The sequence below is a fragment of the Aulonocara stuartgranti genome (assembly GCF_965226115.1).
Source record: "Aulonocara stuartgranti genome assembly, chromosome: 13".
Classification (NCBI taxonomy): domain Eukaryota; kingdom Metazoa; phylum Chordata; class Actinopteri; order Cichliformes; family Cichlidae; genus Aulonocara; species Aulonocara stuartgranti.
The window spans coordinates 19,502,532-19,522,990 of NC_138949.1; the positions used below are offsets into that span (position 1 = coordinate 19,502,532).

The following is a 20,459-nucleotide window of genomic DNA, read 5'->3' on the forward strand; positions in this document are numbered from 1 at the left end:
GACTCTGGGCCAGTTTTCCAGTGTGAGTGCAGTAAATATGATGAACACAAGTTACATATTTACATAGTTAATTGACACACGCAGTGTCGATGGTGACATCCAGTGGCTTTGCTGTAACATTACTGTCAAGCAGCCAACAAGTGATTTTTTTTTTTTGTTTGTTTTGTTTTATTCTTCAATTATTCACTTGTACAACTCATTAAATAATGCAAAGGTTTTATATTTTAATGTAAATAATCTAAATGCAGGGTCAGTAAATCTGATTCAATAGCCATTTTATTAGGTACATCAAGTCAAGTGGCTTCATTGTCATTTCAACCATGTCCAGTGGTACAGTACACAGTGAAGCGAGACAATGTTCCTCCAAGACCATTGCAAAAATCTATATCTGTACATCTTGCTAGTACCAGGTTGGACCTCCTTTATGTCTTGAAATCTGCCCTTACTCTCCATGATGCAGGTTCAACAAGGTGCTGGTAACATTCATTGGAGATATTTCACCACACCCTAAAAGTGTTTTCCTCCTGGAAGTAGTCATCAGAAGATCGGTACACAGCAGCAATAATCAGGTAGACTGTGGTGTTTAAATAACTCATAGTTTGTTCTCAGGGACCTGAAATGTCTGGGCCTATCATCCAAGTGTCACAGCAGAAATAAAGACTCCTCTGCTTTGCTAATATTGTAGAGTCTGTGCAAACTGTAGCTTCAGTTTCCTCCTCTTAGCTGACAGGAGTGGGGACCTGCTGCAGTCTTTGCTGCTGTAGCCAATCTGCTTCCAGCTTCCGTTTGTTGTGTGTTCTGGGACGCTCTTCTGCATACCTTGCTTGTAATAAAAGTTTATTTGGGTTATATTTGCCTTCCTATCAACTCAAACCCGAATGACTTCTTTTGATTGACTGGGCATTTTCATTTTGCTCACTGGAAATTTTCTGTATTTCAGGCTGTCAATTCTCATAAAACATGCAGGTTAACAAGTTATAACTCACTAAAATCACGTCAGGTCGTCTTGATCATGTGTATGTGCACTGAGTCCCTGACATTTGATTGCCTGATTAGATATCTGAAGTAACAAGCGGTTGAGCAGATGTACCTAAGTGGCCAGTGAGCGCACCAGCTTTTGTTTGATTAGAAAGCTTTTGCTGTAATAACACGAGTGGCCACATGGGGGCTCCTTTCATTGAAAATATGAAACTGGTTTGATGTGCTGAAGCTGCTACTAAAAGGGTGGTCACCTGACAAATTAGGTATTTTAACTCTTTTCGATCTAAAACCTTTTTTTATATGAAGGTCAGTGATGACTAAATAATACTAATACACAGGTTAGTCAGTGTTTGGACCTGTTTATAAATAAATACCATTTGGAACAGAATAGATATCCCTCTTTGCAGTGTGACCTTTTCAGATAATTTGCATCAGAATACCCTGAGAGACTGTAAATGAAGTGATTAAAATGCCAAGGAATACTCTGTCCTCAGGGTTACCCTCACTCCATGCTTCTGCGCCAGTGTCTCGCTTTCTTGTGTGGTTAGAATTTCTTCTTGTAGGAGAAATGATTGCAAGAAGCTAAAGAGGAGAGGAAAACTCCTCGTGGCAGATTGAGTGCACACTTTAAAGTAATGAATAATAGCATACAACAAGGAAAATGCAATCTGACTGGCACTAATGCACTGCTAAAAATGACAACCTCTACCCCCAAAATAGCATTATCCAAAGTGCAGCAACTACTTTGTCCAATCTGATGTAACATGTGCAAGTTAGGGACCACGCTCAAGCTCTGTGTTCCACATAATGTATATAATTCTGTTCAACCTTGCAGTTTGACATATTTCCATGCCTTTGCACTGTTAAATGTAGGTCAGACACTTCTCTACCGGAGTCCTCAGTGTACACACCACCGGGAAAAAAGGGATGGGAGGGGGGGGCAGTACCTTGGAGCCACTTCCATTGACACATTTTGTGTCATGGGCTCTTGTTTCCCAGTAGAAAGCCCTATATATACCGGGCAGCCCCGATGGGCTTTTCCTTTAATCTGTGCCAGTCGGCAAAGATTAAACACTGAGTTTATCGAGATCATTTGGACCGCGACACAACAGAAAGGAGTTCCTGTATGAAGACTCCACTAATTAAGTGTGCAGTGAGCTGGTAAAGTTGAGCATATTTTTCCAGCACGGCATGGTTTTCTTTTTCCTTGCCACGAGCTGGAAAATTGCTTTCAGATTGAGATTATCTCATCTTAAGTGTCTTATCTTGCCCTGTAGAGGAAGATAGAGTATGCTACATAGGTGTGGAGCGCGAAGAGTTACTGGGGACAGACGAGAAAAAGACTCTGTGGTGGGAGGTTTGACATAAGTGGAGCTTTCAATCCAGGGACTGGTAACAGATGGTGTTGGGAAATTAAGCTCCACTCGCCGCAGCCCTGTTGGTCCGTCCCAGGAGTCTCTCCCTCGCTTTTGTCTCTCTTTCTTCTCGCGGCTCTTGTTCTCAGTGTCTCTAACTCTTTATTTTCTTGCCTCTGTTTCATATCTTCTCTGCCCCTCCTTTGTTTTAGCATTAAAGTATCTAAATGAGTTTCGTTCTGCACTAATCCAGCTTCTCTTCTAATAACGAGAAGGCAGGGTGACATCAGCAGGTTAATGCAATAAATTGTAATTTACAGAATTAAGCTGTGGACGAATAAGGGTTAGTAATGTGATGCGAAATAATGGAAAAAAGGGTAGGCTATATTGATGAGAGAAAAATAAGCAGACTGTTAAGAAGGCGGTGGGTGACATTGAGCTGCGGATTGGTGTGTTTATACAGTACCTGCAGTCTCAGCAGCGAGAGTCTGCCAAGGGCCTCCAGGGACCCTCGAACATGCCACATCAAAGCAGATAAAGGACAACATTCACCTCTGCTTTCCTTCAAGACACGAAGGGGATTTGTAATGAGAGTATTCGTCTACCTGCATGTAGAAAAAGAGGTGGGGATTTTTTTTTGTAGTCGTCTTCAGGATGGATATTTATGAGGAACACATGTTTATGCCCTCACCACAGGTGCCGTTTTAATGGCCTGTCCCTCTCCATGCAGTACAGCGTTATGGTATTATACTAATAAGGAGATGGACAGAATTCCCGATGACTCACTATGTGGTTTTGCCAGCATGTCCGTGCAGTAATCAATAGCAACAATAGCCTACACGTCTCATACAAAGGCCTTATTGTTTTCCATGTTATGATACTGTGTGTGTGCCACTGCTTCAATGTGCAATGTTACTCATCTGAACTGGAAACTATACAGCCTTACTTGTATTTGATGCTCTAATAAAATACATTTTGTTACTGCCAAGCTGGTGTGCGTTTGCTTTGCAGCTATTTGCTTCCAAATGGTATGTTTTCAATAGCTCTGTAAATATATTTTGCAAAAGAGCAACTTGCTGCTGTAAAGTGTGGCCGGGCATTCAAGGATGCGCTGCATCTTAATGAGGTATGTCTCCCTTGTTGGCCTCAGCAGGGGAATCATCACAGCTCATTTTGCAGTCCTGCAGTGTCCTATCAGCTTTGGCAGCCTGCACTAAGTTCACTCCATCTGCCAGTTGCTAGGTGCTGATATATAAAATGATCTGTGCCTTGGTAGCCCCTGAGCACCAGGGATGTGATTTGCTTTTGAGGACAAACTGTGTTTCGTGAATCCTAATTATCCTCTTTGCATCGCCAGCCTGACATGGTTTTGTCATTTATCCTTCTCTGGAAATGGTGGAAGAGGTTAAAAAAAAAAAAAAAAAAAACCTGCAGAGACTGCAGCAAACTGCATCTGCCCAAACAGACAGAGCTCCTCTGATTGTCCCGTATAGTCGCTGAAATGCAACAATGGTATTTTCCATCAATGCTTCCACCCATTCAGAGGAAGGTGGGGGGAAAAATCATACCTGCTGTCTAATGCTGGCATTCTAACCAGTGTGCACATGTGAAGAAAAAAAAACAAACACTTTTCGGTTTCAATCATGCGAGGTGTATTGAAACCACTCTGTGGTCCTTTTTTCCAGGTTGTTAACATGCCATCTGAGGCTCAGAGGACATCACACCAGAGTAAAAATGTGCCAGCTGACGTGCGTCCCGGCTACCTTCCAATGTCCTCAGGAATTCTGTTCATTTTGGTTGGCACGGAAGGATAGTCTGTAGAGCACTAAGAAAAGGAAGTCGGGGGCCGGGGCATGGGGGGATAACGCGGATGGTTGCAGGAGCGGGAAAGAAAAAAGGATTCGGCAGAAGGGGAGGTAAAGGAGGATGGAGTAATCGGAAAGGGCAGCAGATGTGGGTGACTGTATGATGGAGCGCTGTGTGTGATAAGTCATGATCTCCACATCGGGATCTGTGTGTGTTTATGTGAGCACAGTTATTGAGAAAATATATGCGCATACGTGTGCCCTCGGGCTTAAGAGAACGTGTGATGCAAAAATAATCCAAGTCTGTGCCTTGCAAACATTGCATCACGGTGTTCCAGTTTGCTAATGAAACTGAAATAAACCAAAACGCTGCCTAATGCTGCCTGTATCAAATACGGCAGTTGTAATATTGCTGGCTTCTCATTCACTCTTTGGACAAAAATTAGATATGACGATTGATGAAACTTCTGCATCTGTCTGCTCTGCTGACAGGTGAAAAAAAAGAAGCCAAAAACAAAGAAAATGTGTTAGGATGATGGAAGTAAAATTTTGTTACTGCTTTGAAGGAGCCAGGACAGCTGTTTCCCTTTCTTCCAGCCAATCAAGCCACAGTCACCTCATTATATCTCAAATACTGAAGCTTAAAGACGATGAATTTGGGTTTTTGAAGGAGTTTGCAGGCAGGAATCAGTCGCTGCGACATTCAGGACCACGTAGAAAATCAGGAAATTCTACCAGACAAATGTTGGGTTGATTGTGTATATTATAACAGTAATAATAGCTGTCCCTATAACAATATGTTGCTCACAATGAAGCACAATACCAGAGTCACCCCAGCGCCCAAACCGAACTCTTTATCTGCCTGTGGCGTGCAGCACTATTTCTTGGTTTCCAGTATTTATGCCACCCTGTCCTAATATGGTGCTTGTTACGTATCCGCAGACCTGTATGTCACATGCTCTCTGCACTGTGAAATTATTCCTTTAAATTTCTTGGTCACTAATGTGAGTTACAGTTACTTGTAAAGGCTTGGAAATTACAATTACGTGAATGGAAGATTCAAAATATGAAAAACAAACCCCCAGATGAGTTCTAAAAACTATCCTTATTCTCGGGGCATTAACTGCATGCAGGCAAATTTATAGATTCAATTTATGAGTGCAAAGCTCCCCAGTGCCTGAGTCTGGTCCAGTTTTCTTCAATCAATGAAACAAATTTGTGTTTTAGATGTTGCATCATGCTGTTTCCAAAGTACCAATATGACTGTGGTACACGGTTTTCCAATAGCTGTCAAAAAACAAATTGTCTCAGTCTCAGTGGGTGTGCAGCAGATATAATCCCTATCTGAGAACACGGTCAAATGGTAATAGACTTCATTCCTGGTAAGGATGGGACAAGGTTGTGTTTAGACTGCACACAGCACTTGGCTGTCTGAATGGCTGAGTTATTCTGCCATTTTTCAGCCCATGCACATTCCTCCACTCATTGGTATTCCTGTTCATATTACCCTCCTCAATCAGCAGCAGAGGAGCTCTGATTAATGGCAACAGTGAGAGCAATCTCCCAGTGATTCATTAAACAGGACTGGCATGAATAAAAAGGAAGATTTGCTCATATTGCCTCTCTGATCCCATAATATGTTCTGTCGCCGGAAAAAATTTATAATTCATGGTGTTGTTAGTGGCTCTCACCATATCCACGCATTAAGTTCATGGAGCTATATGAAATTAGGGGAAAAGGGATATTACTCAGCATCATTATATCAGGTCATTGTTGGACTAATTAATGTTCCCTGTTTAAGTTTGGGGCTCTAGATTTATTCACTGATCTTTTAACACTTGCACAAGTAATTAAAATGTAATAAACCTTATTACTGCTGTTTTACTCATCATCTCATTACTGGTACATTTTGGTGCAGTTCACCGCCCTGATATGTCTGGATCAAGCGGCCACCCCCATGGCTGACAAATGAAGCTGCAATGCTGCCAACAGCCACTTCAGGTGGGCTACGAGCCCAAGTCAGTCCCGTACACTCCCATGAAAAAATACTAGAGGCAGTAGGTGGATGTAGACATGGTGACATCATCATTATCGTGTTTTGAAACTGTAAGTAACGAGCAAAGAGTGTATGACTGTGAAACCCTACGCAAACTGGCTAATGACAAGAAGTTAGATGACAAGACGTTAGATCCCAATAGATCCCAACGATTTAGGATTTTTCAAGACTGATACTGATACCGATATGTGGTAATTTAAAAACTTGATATTCTAATTTATTGGCCTAAAGTGTTTTGTCTTTCAGAAACATAAAACATAAACACATTTCCCTAACATTTATCATGTGTGATTATTTATTCACACTATGACTGACAGTGCACAGATCAGCGGGTTTTTGTGTTTGTGCCATTCCAAATGTGTGTTGCCAACAGGAAGTTACAGATCGCCCCCTGGTGGGCAAACTATGCAACATCAACACTCATAACATCTTTGAAGGATGTTTCTGGTCTCCTCCTTTTTAATGTAATGCGAAGAGCTAATATCAGCCAATACAATCAGCCAGCTGATACAGCTGTTTGCTCTATTAGCTTCTATTTGAATCTCAGAAAGAACAAAATGTGTAAAATTGACTTTTTGTGCAGTGTGACCTTAAAATTGGTGAAAAATCTCATAAAGTCATCAGAAAAGTGTTTACTGAGGTAACATAGTGAAATAACTGAAGTCCACTTTCCTATAGACTTCTATACAACCAGGAGTCTGTTTTAAACCACTGGAGCTTCCCGCTTGGTCATTAAAAATAAAACTTGCTTAAGGCAAATCTTTGAGTAATTCATGGCCCTGACATATCTGGATCAGGACATGTTGGCTTCACTTTTCAGACCTGGAAGCAAAGTCCATCTTTCAAACTCTCTCTATGGGAAATACCAAATTCAGAGATGAGATTAACATGTTTACAGCTGGATACAAGAATGGTTTTGTTTCCCACATATAATTACTCCCTTCTTAATAAACTTACTGTTGGTGTGTATTTTATTTATTTATTTATTTTTAAAAATCAGCCATTTGTAATTTTGGCTTAAAGTGAGGGACTTTGATTGACTTCTTTAGGTATCTGTAACCCATTGCTGTCTTCTAGGCTTCACTTCGGCTAATTCTGTTCGCTTGACCCTGTTTGTGATGGTTGGTGCTCTCTGGAGACATTTTGGTGCAATTATTTGACAAATAAAGTTTTCTGTGTGATACAGAAACTTTAAGAAGTCTGTGCTCCAGGAAAAAGTCTCAGAAATTCTATGGCATCTATCTGTGCAGTACAGTTTATTATACAGAATGCATCTTGCTAACCAAACTTGTTAGCTTTAGCTGACAACTAACATTACCAGCCTAACAGATGTTTCTACACTCTCTGACATTTAAAATAATACACAGTTCTCCAGCCAATGGGTGACATGGCTATGGCCATCTTTGATATACAGTCTGTGGATTGGATAGAATGGATGTCATTCCCTCCTGAGGAACACAAATATCTCTCATCAAACTATACAAGTTATATATTATTCAATGTAGTTTTCTTTGGCAACATTCCTGTATTTACTGAGTCACAATAATTAGATTTTTGCACTTTGGTAAAGAACTACAACATGTGACTAATCATAGCCATAGTTTTAGTGACCCAGTTTATTTAACTTGAATTGCAAAGTTTCCATTTATTAAAAGCATTTTGTGTTGTATAATCAAGAATTCTAAACGAATTTAATGTAAAAGTCTTCCATTCACTGCCACAACACGCACTGGTAAATAGCATAAAGGCAAAAATGAAATTGCATTCTGCACTCATTGGTTAAGCATGCTGGAAAACACTGCGTCCTTTCCAAGATGAAATGAGAACCTGAAAGCGACACCCTCACAGCTGAAATATTCACACTAGACAAAACCCATCTGAGGGAAATCACCTCAGTGTTCCCATCCACAATATTATCACAGATTGATTTCTATCAAACATTATCCCTGCAAATGTGCACGAGCATGGGCCATCAGGCGAGTGTCATTACTGCTGCTCATTTGTGAGGTAAGAGACAATCGGATGTGACAGGGGCAGAATTAGCTTTGTGTTGGCTCTCTGTCACTCTCATCCTAAACTGCTGCTGGGTGGGGGAGTATGATTAAAAGGATATATAATTCCACCCTGCACATTAAAGACCCCGTGCCCCACTTTCCCTCCCACCTACACTGCAGGGCATACAAAGGCCGTGCTCACGCGGCGCATGAGGTTGCAATGGAAGCGCCACATTTCTGCTGCCTTTCTTCTTCGAGGTGATTGCAGATCTGAGTGATAAAACGATGAAAGCATCAAAGCGTGAAGGCAATCATATAGAGATTTCTTGCATTGCTTTTTCATAATAGTACACCTACTTGAAATGGATGTAGCAGTTAGTGGAACTGAGCTGCAGACATGTTTCTTTACACAGGCTCCACAGTGGTGTCTTTCACTGAGTAGCCTGCTGTCTCGTTGAGCAGTGTTAAAAATCAATAGGCTCTGACCTTACCTCTGTTGCAGGCTATGTTGGAAGCCCCAACACACAGATCAGGCCACTATATGTCTTCTGCTGTCTCAGTACAAGCACTTGACAACTAAAGCTACCAGGTGACAGTTGAGTAGCTGAGTTCTTGTGAAAGGTAAAGGTTACCATTGCAGCAATCTCAGTAAATTATTGATGCATTTATATTTACACATACAATAGTGCTTATTACAGTTTTGTTGCAGTCATTCCAAAAGCTGTATTTTAAAGTTTAAATCTGCCCATCCTTGTATTACCAGAGGGCTTGAACATGACAATGAGTTCATTTTACTCAACTTATCTCAGTGCAATAGAGATCTGGGATGTGGTGGAACGGGAGATTCACATCACCGTTGTGCAGCCAACAAATCTGCAGCAGTTTTGAAAGAATCAAGGCAGCACGATGGCAAAAAGGAGGTCCAACCTGGTACTAGCATGTTGTCTCTAATAAAGTGTCGAGTGAATGCATACATACATTCATGATAGTCAGATGGTTTTCTATAGGGGGGTGGGGTGAGTGTGTGTGTGTGTGTGTGTGTGTGTGTGTGTGTGTGTGTGTGTGTGTGTGTGTGTGTGTGTGTGTGTGTAATAAGCAAATGCCATAGTTTCAATTAAGATCATGAACACACTAAATATTATATCTGCAAAAACAAAAATCTGCATGTCAATATTATCTTGGTGAGCATGTTTGCATACTGATCTTCCTTGATTTCATTACAATTTCAAAAAGACACAAAAGTTTTGTGCAGATAAGTGAATGCGGCAAATAAATCAGCAGCCTCTCCTTGATTATTATGCATTGTGGTGAATTTATACTGTGCTACATAATTTTCTTGAATAGAATAGAAAGGATGGGCCTGAAGAAAAAGAAACCCTGCTTTCACTAACTGTGTTTTATGTTTGAATAGTTTACCAGCCTAACACCATAAATCCAGATGTTCCTGCACTCTCCGTAAAACCTGGTGCAACTGGGTCAACTTCTAATATTATGACAAAGGTTGCAAGTAAGATTGCAGATTTCTCCCTGTGTCAGTATTTCAAGTTGTGTAGATGGATTAGGCTACGTGTTAAGAAGCACATTAATAATTAAGCAGTACCCAGAATATAAGCTGCCCCCTGTTGTGCAGTCAACTGCACTGGCATGAAAGAGCAGGGTTGGAGGGAAATGGAATGAATAGCAAGAAGTGTTTAGAAAAAATGAATAGCAGGAAGCGAGAACTCCTGTAAAGTTAACAGGGAGGACGGGGCTGTGGCCCCCCCACACTCCCTAGCAGATCATTACATGGAGAAACCTTTGGAATGCAAGCATGCTGATCCACACAGGTATGCACACATGGGTATTCACAGACGCGGACTAAAGCTTTCTTGGCTGCTGCCTCAAAGCACACTGTGCGCTGTCTATCTTGCGTGCTGCACAATATCGTTTATTATTTAGTAAATATTGATATCTATGACTAGCTAGTTTATTGTGATGGTGCTTTGTTTTCTCTATTATTATGTTGCTCTTTGTTGTTTGCTGTCTCCTCTGTTTGTTTTTTTTGTTTGTTTGTTTTTTTTTTCTCCATACAGGTGACCCAGGAGTTCTTTTTTTTTTTCTCTCTCTTCCCCCCCCTTCTCACCGTCTCTTCTCCCCTTTGGTTTTCTTTCTTTCTCTCCCCCTCTTTCTCTCATTCATTCCCCCTGTCCTATTTATTAAAAAAAAAAAAAAAAAAAAAAAAGACAAAGGATGAACTGAAGCTCTGCCATCACGTAATGTCGCATACTGCTGTTTCTGATGTCATTTAAAAAAAAAGAAGAAAAAAAAAAAAAAAAGTTAACAGGGAAGTCACCAGGCTTTTCCTTATAAACTGAATACATTTCTGCATCAGAGATTGCAGCTAATTGAAGTGAATCAACACTAGAGACCATCTCGCAATGGGATCACAGATCACACCCACTCAACCTTTATTTGGTTTTGGCCCAGCATTTTCCGTTTTGGACTCTCAGTTTCTGTTTGATATTCTCTGTTTGACTTGGTTTGTTGTAGTTTTGAATATTACCTTGGCTTAGGTTGTGTTTTCATTCATATTTGGCATTTGTAGTTATCACTGTTAGTTATTCTCATGGGTTTCCTGTCCTCCTATGTGCACTGTGTCTAGTCTGTGTTTCTGTTTCCTGTGTTTAGTCTTCTCTTTGTGTTTCCTGTCTTATTTTGATAGTCTCTTGTCCTGAGTGTGTGGTGTTGGTTTTGCGTTCCTTCTTTCTCGTTAGTTGATTCTGTTCACCTGAGTCTTGTTTTCTCCAGCTGTGTTATCTTTCCCTGTATACATCGTTTATATTTAAGCCCTAGGTTTTCCTTGGTTCTCTGTCGTGGAGTTCTGTTTGTCTGCCTGAGTGTTTTCCCCCCTTGTGTGTTTCCTGTTTTTGTCTGCCTTTTGGATTTGCTGCCTCGTGTAAATAAAGGTTTGTTTTTGTTTATTTAAACCTGCCCTGGAGTCTGCATTTTGGGTCCAAATTCTCCATAAACATGACCTCAGTTTAGGTGTCAAGACACTAGCGAGGTGTTGAATCTGACACGGCTGTGAAGGTATCGCTGTGGCAAAATCTGTCCACAGTGAGGTTACTATAGTTATTGACTGTGTCACAATAGAGGAGTAACAGGACAGAAATACTGGTGAAGGTTTGCAAATAATTGAATCTAACTTATGAAAGCAGACAGATTACCAATGATTCTGAGTCAGCATGCACCAATTAATACAAATCATCTACGACCCATAGCCTTACAATAGGGCACTGAACTGGTTCCAAACTGGTTGTATTCTGATTATATTCCCATATAAAAGTAAGGCTAGCGCATATGTCCTCCTTGACTCTCTGCTCAAACCAACACGCTTCCCCACCCACCATTTGTACATCCTCATGATCACTGAAATAGTTTTTCAATCCCTCCGCCCTTGACTGCCACCTCACATACATCGCACCCGACCACTGTGGCGCCTCGTGTGGGTGGTGGGCCCACATGAGGGCGGGCCCATGTCACTTCTTTGGGCAGTGCCCAACCAGGACCCATAGGCCGAGCCCTAGCCACCAGACACTCTCCCTTGAGCTCCCTCACCAGACCTGGCTTCAGGGTCGGGCCCTGGTAACTCTATTCCAGGTAGGGCACACTGGCTCCTTGATTTTATTCCTTTCATAGCAGTCTCTTAATCTGGCCCCTTGCCCAGGTCCACTTTGCCTTGGGAGACCCTACCAGGTGGCAACATAGCCCCTGTAAATACTGGGACACACAAACTCCTCCACCACGATAAGGTGGCAATTCACTCCTCCACATCGAAAGGAGCCAGTTGAGGTAGTTTGAGCATCTGATTATTACATAATAATTACAGTTCATAAGACGACTGATAACCTCTGCCCAAAGGCATGTGTAAACACTACGAATCGTCAAAACTGCACACAGACTTACTAGATGAAAGCAACATCCAGCTGCTAACACTTTGACCATATCAGTCTGAGTGTCTTGTACAGTTTCTGCGGTCATGTGATATTATGACTACCACATGCTTGCATGCTCTGGCTCTGTGACATCACGTGAATATTAGGCAGCAGTAATTGTCTCCATAGACCATAATTTGTCTTACATTTCAATACAAGGCTCATTATCATGCATTACAAGGAGGAGCGGTTAAAGTACTTCCCTCTGTGCGTTTGTTGGAGAAGAGGCATAAAATAGAACACCTTTGTTAATCCCTGATGGCCACTGTAACACATGCATAATTTCATGCCTTCTGGTGCAGCTATTTTAAGAGCAACAGATATCCTTGGCGCCGTAGCAGCGATGTTTATGCCCGGGAAAGACTCGGCCCCTGAATCTCAGACATGATGCAAAGATGTAGCATAAGAAAATCTAATCAAATAAAATGAAACAAAGCTGCACTGCATTCGTCTGCGGTTTATGGTTACTTCCAGGCCAACGTTATTCAGTGAAGAGTTTATTGCTCTGGGCTTCATGGGATATATATCTCCTTAAGTATTTTAGTGCACTGAAGAAAACTAGTGCGAAATGAGCGAGCATGTGGAATATGAACCCGTGCCATCATGAATATTTACTTAGTACTTCAGAAGACTAAAGGCACTGGGATACTCTTTGACTTTGGTTATATTAACTTGGAATGAATGCGTTATGAGCTGCTTGACTTGCTTTATGCCAAATGTTACATGCTCTGTTGAGCAAATGACTGCAAGATTTTTACTGGCCTCTGTTGAAGCCCAGGCTGCAATATTAAGATTTAACATCAGTGCTGACAAGGGTTGGAGGAAAAAGCTGTTTTGTATTCCCACTAGCTGGACTGAAGACCGGCATCATACAAACTAGTGGGGAGAGTAGCACGCTATCAATGGGCTGACTGGCCGACTGGCTTTGGCGTTCAGCTTCAAAGAACCGCCCGCGGGCATCGTTTCTAATATTGTCTCAGAGTCTGTTTTTCACAAAAGTACTGATGCATGAGTGGCCTGAAAAAACAAGGGCGAAACATCAAAAGTGCTTTTGAAGTGTGGGGGTTTTGTCAGACCACAGCTAAATGTTTCCACCTGAATCCTGATTGGTATACCACCGTCCTCCGAACGGTCTTTTTGGGGATTATGCCTCTATCTAGATAAGATTCAGATCAACTGAAATGGTAGATATATGGAGAGACTACCCAGGTTATTTTAAGGAACAGGGTGATTCAGCAGCTTCTCTACACATCCTGACAAGTATATACAATGTGTAAGAGGAGGCAGGAAGCACAGTTGTATAGGGATCAGTATCAAAGTGGAGGATGTATCCAATTGTATCATTACAGCTTGTGCTGCCCTAACACTCCTCCCTTTCTTTCTCGCATACGACCCACATGGACTAGCATTACGTAACCTGGTGGCTGGGTGTTGCAGTGAGAGCAGAGGATGTGTAAACAGCTGCATTGTCAGTGCTGCGCACACTTCATCATCACAGCATAACACAGGACCCCAGGCATCACATCACATGCAGCAGAGGCAGTGTGAGTTTAAGTGGGGTTTGCACGGAAACTCACAGTGACCCACAGTTACTAAAACCTTTCTAGTGGATTTGCTGTCTTTGTCTATATGGTCACATTATCACAGTTTAGTTGGTTTGCCCAGAGATGTATAATCCCCGGCTTTGTGATTGAAATAAGTGTAACAAATCACTGCGTTTATTTTTTGTTGTTTGCTTGCTTGTTTGTTTGTTTTAGCCCAAGTCTTTCTGAGAGAGACAGACAGGAGTGTCAGTGGCGTACTCTGGGAAATGACTGGTCTGTCACGCTCCAGTTGACTTCCATCTTTCATCCCCTCAATCCCCACCATGTTGTTTTCTGACTGTCACTTTGGATTGGCCTCACAGTACAGTAAGCCTCTGCTCATGTCTAATTGGAGAGATGAGAGACGCATCTCGAGCCCCACGGTGTCTCCAAATGCGGCTACTCAAGCACTTAGACACTCATTAAACTCTCCAGCATGGTCCTTAAGCTCCACCTGACATTTCCGTATCAAGCGTTACGGGTAAGTGTCATCAGCTGACCTAATGAGAGTCATTTGTGGCTCTTCTTTTGAAGATTAGATTAAAATTAAATCATAGGTGTCATAATGAAACATTATCTATAAACTACAGAAATCATGTTGTTTGCAATCAGGCCCAGTCATCACAACTGATCCAATCAAAAGTCATTTGGGCAATATGCAGCATTTTTGCTAATGTAGCCAAACAAATAGCACACTCCTGCACACACACCTGTACTTCATGATTTGGCTCCACTGTACAGGATGTAATAATCTTTCACAACCTTGTGGCAGATTTTTCCTTAATATCGTGATGCTTGTAATGGAGACCAGGGGGTACATTTACCTATATGACTATTAGACGCTAAATGAAAAGGTATTTATTGATTTGAGAGATTTGTTATTGTGTTTTTTTATATTTGGGTGATGTTATGTAAGTGACACCTTTATGGAAGATGACAGGGTCACTGTCCATCCTACCTGTTTCAAAAATACAAGCTTAATCAGAGCTGTTCACTAATAATTATTTGACTTGTAAACCTAAATTCTGTGTATGTTAATATGCATAAATCAGGCATATTATTATCACCACCTGCCTAATATTGGGTTGGTCCCCCTTTTGCTGCCAAAGCAGCCCTGATTGTGTGCTGTGGTGTCTGCTGCCAAGATGTTTGCAACGGGTCCTTTAAGTTGTGTGAGTTGAGAGGTGGGGTCTCCATAGATCAGGGTTATTAGTCCAGCACATCCCACAGATGCTTGAGTGGACTGAGATCTGGGGAATTTGGAGGCCACATCAACACCTCAAAACTCATCGTTGTGCTCCTCAAACCATTCCTAAAGCACTTTTGCTTTGTGGCAGGGCACGTTATCCTGCTGTTAGAGGCCACAGCCATCAAGGATTACTGATTCCATAAAATACAGTACATGGTCTTTGCTTAGGTAAGTGTCAAAGTAACATCCACATGGATGATAGGACCCAACATTTCAAAGCAGAATATTTCCCAATGTGTCAACTGCCTCTGTAGGCTTAGAAGCTCCTCTAACTTCTTTGGGATGCACATTGCAGGTTTTGCACAAAAAAATCAGACTTTTTGAAAACTAAAACATCAGATATGTGGTTCATTAAGAAGAGAGCGTAATGCTCCTTAAATGAATATGCACATTGGAGGTTTAATTAGATACCAGATTTTTGTGGCTGACGCTAGTATACATTTTTAAGAAATAAAAAAAAATTCCAAAATTGACATATCAGTTGAAATCTTATACTAAATTGACTTTCCAGGAACATAGTTCACAAACTAACATGAAGGCACCATCTACTCAGCTGTGTACTCTGTTACATGTGACCCATACACAGTGCTGAAAGTAATGTCAACAGTAGAGTCTCAGCTTCTCTGCCAGATAAAATATGGAACAAAAACCTTTATCTACAGTAGAAAAAACATCCGTTTACATCAGCAGGGCCTTTAATTATGTGTCCCGCTGTCTTCGTATCACTGAACAGGTACAATCTCATGTGGTCATCAATTTAGACTTTTGCAGGTGGAATAATAGTGGTAGGCTGGGATCCTTGGGTAACTGCCATGTTTGAGAAGGTTCAGAGTGATGGGCCCTCCTTATTCACCTGCTGTCATGGTTCACAGAACTTCATGCTTCACCAACCAGCTCACTTGTATTGGCTCTGTTTATCTGCCACTCCAGTATGATGAGGTGTAGAGAAGTGAATAACAAGGCTCTATATATGTCGGTCACCGAATTAAGGGGATTTTTTAGATATACTCTTTGTTACTCTATTTAGAGCCCCTGAGCACTTTTTAACCTTTATGTTATACAGTGGCGTACTCACACATGTGCAAGCAGAGGTGCACACACACAGTACATACACACACGCAGACACCATTCACACAAGAGGAGGCAGTTAAGAGTAGGCTCTGGATACATTTGTCACTCTGGCAGCCAGGCCTCCCATTCTCCGGGTTGGTGGCCTGGTTTCTGCACGGGGGCTGGGCATCTCCCCGCCTGCACTGCCTAGTAACTGTCAGATATAGACTGTGATTTATGCAAATTAGCAGGCAAGGGCTTGTGGGTCAGCAGCGATATGCGGTAAGATCATCAGAGGGACAGAGTACAAAGGCAAGTCAACAACAGCGGTAATGCGGCCTATATTACACTGTGTACCACCATCAAATGAAAGAAATTACAGTTAAGGAGCATAAGGATAATAATTTATAAATTAAGAAAGCAATTAAACCTACTAACTTAATCAGAGCAGCTTATTGGTATTTGAAGTCACACATTCCCAACATGATTTAAAAACAAGAAAATAAATGTATATTTAGATTTTAAACATTGCTAAAATGAACAAAACCAAACCAGAAAGACTCATAATTCAGTATTATGATCAAGTCAGACTTGTTAAAATGTCACAAGTGAGCATAACAATCATAAAAATCATAAAAACATAATGTCCAAGCCCCAATAACTGCAGCATAAATACCAAATTGTACAAGCTAAAAACCTATTAACAGCACACACAGACTCCTCTGCGATGCAAAATGGGAGAAATATCTATCAATCACCCCTGTTGCCAACTCCTGGACTCAAATGTCTCCCAAATGGTTTTCTCACAATCAAACACCTGCTCACTTTGTTCCCCGAACACTTCAGATGATTACTTGTGCGCAATCTGGCACTGTCCACTCCTACACCACTTCTGGAAGGAGATCACTAATAAGCAATCTAACATATTGGACTGCTGCACGAAGCTCTCCACATCTTTGTGTTTAGCAGGCAGCACTCTTCCCACCTCAAACAGAGTCAAGAGAGCACTTAAAAACACACAAAGAAGTGCACGAAATAAGACATAAACTGGTTTTATGACATAATTTCCCTCAAAGTAGAAACCTTAACCGTGAAAAATGTCCCCGGTCTTCCTCTCATCCTTCCATCTTCTTTCACATGTTGCCAAAGTAACGCATGTTAATTGTTATTATGTCGTCTTTTTTCCCCTCTCTGTTTTCACGTGGAAGCAGATCGGTGAAGGGAGTACATAAAGTCTGGACTATATGTTTTATAACAGCTCAAGAGAGCACAGGTGCGCTGCACAAAAAGGTGAGGGGCTACCCGTTATCCTCGGCAACCCTCAAAGTCCCCCTCCACTCAAAAATGTGTTTTGAGTAAACGTCCCTACTCTTGGATGTTTGAATTTCAGCGTGCAGATTGTTGCGCTAGAAGGCTGTTTAAAAATTCATCCACTGAAAGTGGAAAGTTTCACATCCTCACCAAAAGGGTTTAGGGCACATTTCTGCGAGCAGAATTTCCAGCATCACAGATCACTTAGAAGTCAATCATGGTCCAGGAAGAGCTAGACGCCTCCATCCATGCACTAATATTGGACTTGAGGTGTGATTGTTGAAAACTGCTCGTTCCCAATAAAGATTTATAAGCAGATTAACGGAGTTGCAAGGTGTAAAAAGTTAAATTAGCAAAGTACTAAGATAAAGTTCAAATTTTAAGTGTAGAAAGTAGCAGTGGGAGATGTTCTTGGCTGACTAAATTTCAGCCAGAGTCCTTTGTTGCATGTTATTTCTCATCTGTCTCACCTCATTTTGTGTCAGCTCCCTGCTGGCTCTAACATCTAATTAAGCCAAAAACACCCGGGGAAATATTTTTAAAAAGTAAATGTTTGTGGATATTTAAAAGGAAAGCACTAGTCTGTGATCCTCTGGTCCAGGTGATCCAGGTGGTTTTGGAAGGGGTAAACATGTGACACTCCCCATCCTTTGATACAAACAGTTGGTCTTTCTATTTTAACGGCCGTAGGCTTGTGGCGCCTGGCACAGTTTAATTAGTGTGAATACATTAGGTCTGTGTGAGAGCTTGCTACCTGGCAGGGGTTAGAGCTGGCCAGGGACTGCAGGAGAGCAGACTGCACCATACTCCCAGGCCCTGCTGTAATGACCCTGCCAGGCTGACACAACGCCCCCACCTGGGGGACCACTGCGGTTTTTCCAGTGACAGATGGAGGGCTGCTGAGACAGGGGAGCTGGGCTGGATTACTGCAGGCTAACAGAGCGACCATTAGACCGGCTAAGCCAACATGTCTTTGTGTTGGCTCCACCTTTGCCTGGTAAGTAGTATAATAGTATGACTGGACACACTGCCAAAAGAAGTAGATTTGACTCCATGAAAATTTTGCGTCGGGTTATGTTTGGAACTGGTTATATTAGGAGTGTCAGTCTCATTTTAGTTATGAGACCACATTTTTATGCTGAAGTATCAAACTTTTCAAGGTAGTTAAGCAGACCTGACTGGACCCTTTAGTGGTTTATATGTTTGACACATCGGATAACATCTTTTAAAACTTATGCTTAGCCTTATTTATGTGACAACTTTGGTTAATCTCAAATCACCTGATCACTCCTACACTTCTCCCATTTGACGAAATTCAGCTGAAAGGTGGGATATTTGTTTTAAATCATTAGCTTTCCCTACACAACTTTAAACTCTCCTCTGGGTGTTATTGGAGGGCAGTGCAGTAGAGAAAAACAACCTATATTTATATTTATATCAGTCAGCCTCAGCATTAAAACCACTTACAGGTGAGCTGAGAAACACTGAACATGTAGTTATGCTGCAGTGTTCTGCTGGGAAACCTTAAGTCCTGCCATTTGCAGGGCATGGATGCACCCTGGCACACCAGAAGAGCCTAGAGCCTTGACCTGGCCTCCGAACTCCCCGCATCCCAATCCAGTCAGGTATCTGCAGGCTGTGCAGCAAGGCATACATCCACTAAGGCCCCATTGTCTCACCTGGAGGACCTGAAGGATCTCTTGCCGATGTTCTGGTGCCAGACACCACACTGCACCCTGAGAGGTCAACAAAACACAAACACGGGACTGATGGGTCAGAGCTGTTTTGGCAGTGTAAGGATGATCTGTTGGAGAGCTTGTTTAAATGTCATGTAAAAGCTTAAAACATGTGAGGCAAAGTTGTTTCAGATGTACAAGAATCACAAAACAGGAGTAAAATCTAATCGCAGTAAGGCAGCTTCAGCTATGAGGAAGCTCTGTCAGCTGGATTTCACTAAAGCTGCTATTTCTGCCAGTCTTCTGCAACAAAAAATCTAATAATTATGCACCCATAGCTTCATAATTAATAAAATCAGCATGTTGATCAGCTTATTTTTTCTTATTCAGACCACGGTTCTTTGGCAAAATCTAAATACATTATAAAAAGTGTATTTACATTTTTACATGTTGCTGGGCAATCGTGGCTCAAGAGTTGGGAGTTCGCCTTGTAATCGGAAGGTTGCCGGTTCGAGCCTCGGCTTGGACAGTCTCGGTCGTTGTGTCCTTGGGCAAGACACTTCACCCGTTGCCTACTGGTGGTGGTCAGAGGGCCCGGTGGCGCCAGTGTCCGGCAGCCTCGCCTCTGTCAGTGCGCCCCAGGGTGGCTGTGGCTACAATGTAGCTTGCCATCACCAGTGTGTGAATGTGTGTGTGAATGGGTGGATGACTGGATGTGTAAAGCGCTTTGAGGTCCTTAGGGACTAGTAAAGCGCTATACAAATACAGGCCATTTACCATAAAAAGGGAAGGAAGGGAAATAGGATTTTGAAAATAAGACTTCGGCATTGCAGAGCCAGCTGGCTGGAAGGAGTTATTTAAATGGTATAAATGCAAAATAGCAATATTTCCATATAATAACAAGAAAACCAGTGTTTCACTGGTTCATTAAGATTTAAGATCACCGGCCAAAAAAACAACATTTTGATCACAGCATGCCACTTAATCAGTGTTTTTTTTAACTGGATGCAAGCCATGCAGACCTGAATATACGACAACTCTTTCTTCTGTTCTGATGCTGCTGATCAGAGAACTGCATCTGAAGCTATCAGATCTCAACCACATGGGATCTTTCACTCTTGCCTCTGATGACCAGTGCTGCTCCAGTGTAGAAAAAAAAGAGAAGAAGGAGCTCTTTGGTCTGGTTTGTGTTAGTGATATAATCGTTAATAAATGAAAGCTCTTTCTGTCATACGCCCGTAGGCAAAGACTGGCGGCTGGCTGGGACTTCACTTGCGGCAGGAGAGCAGGGGAATGAACACAAGTTCTCATAAAGACAGAGGATGATGGAGAGATTAGAGGGAGAAATTGAAGGCAGATAGGAGGAGAGGACGGGAATAGACGCCGCCCTTAATGTGCACTGTCCATGCCCTGTCCAGAAATGCT

General features: G+C 41.9%; 1 protein-coding gene across 1 annotated transcript in view; it reads left to right on the plus strand.

The window, feature by feature from the left end:
* cuedc2 (CUE domain containing 2) overlaps positions 1-20,459 on the plus strand; it is a 301,441-nt gene that overhangs the window by 194,518 nt on the left and 86,464 nt on the right. The gene's annotated exons all lie outside the window — the stretch shown is intronic.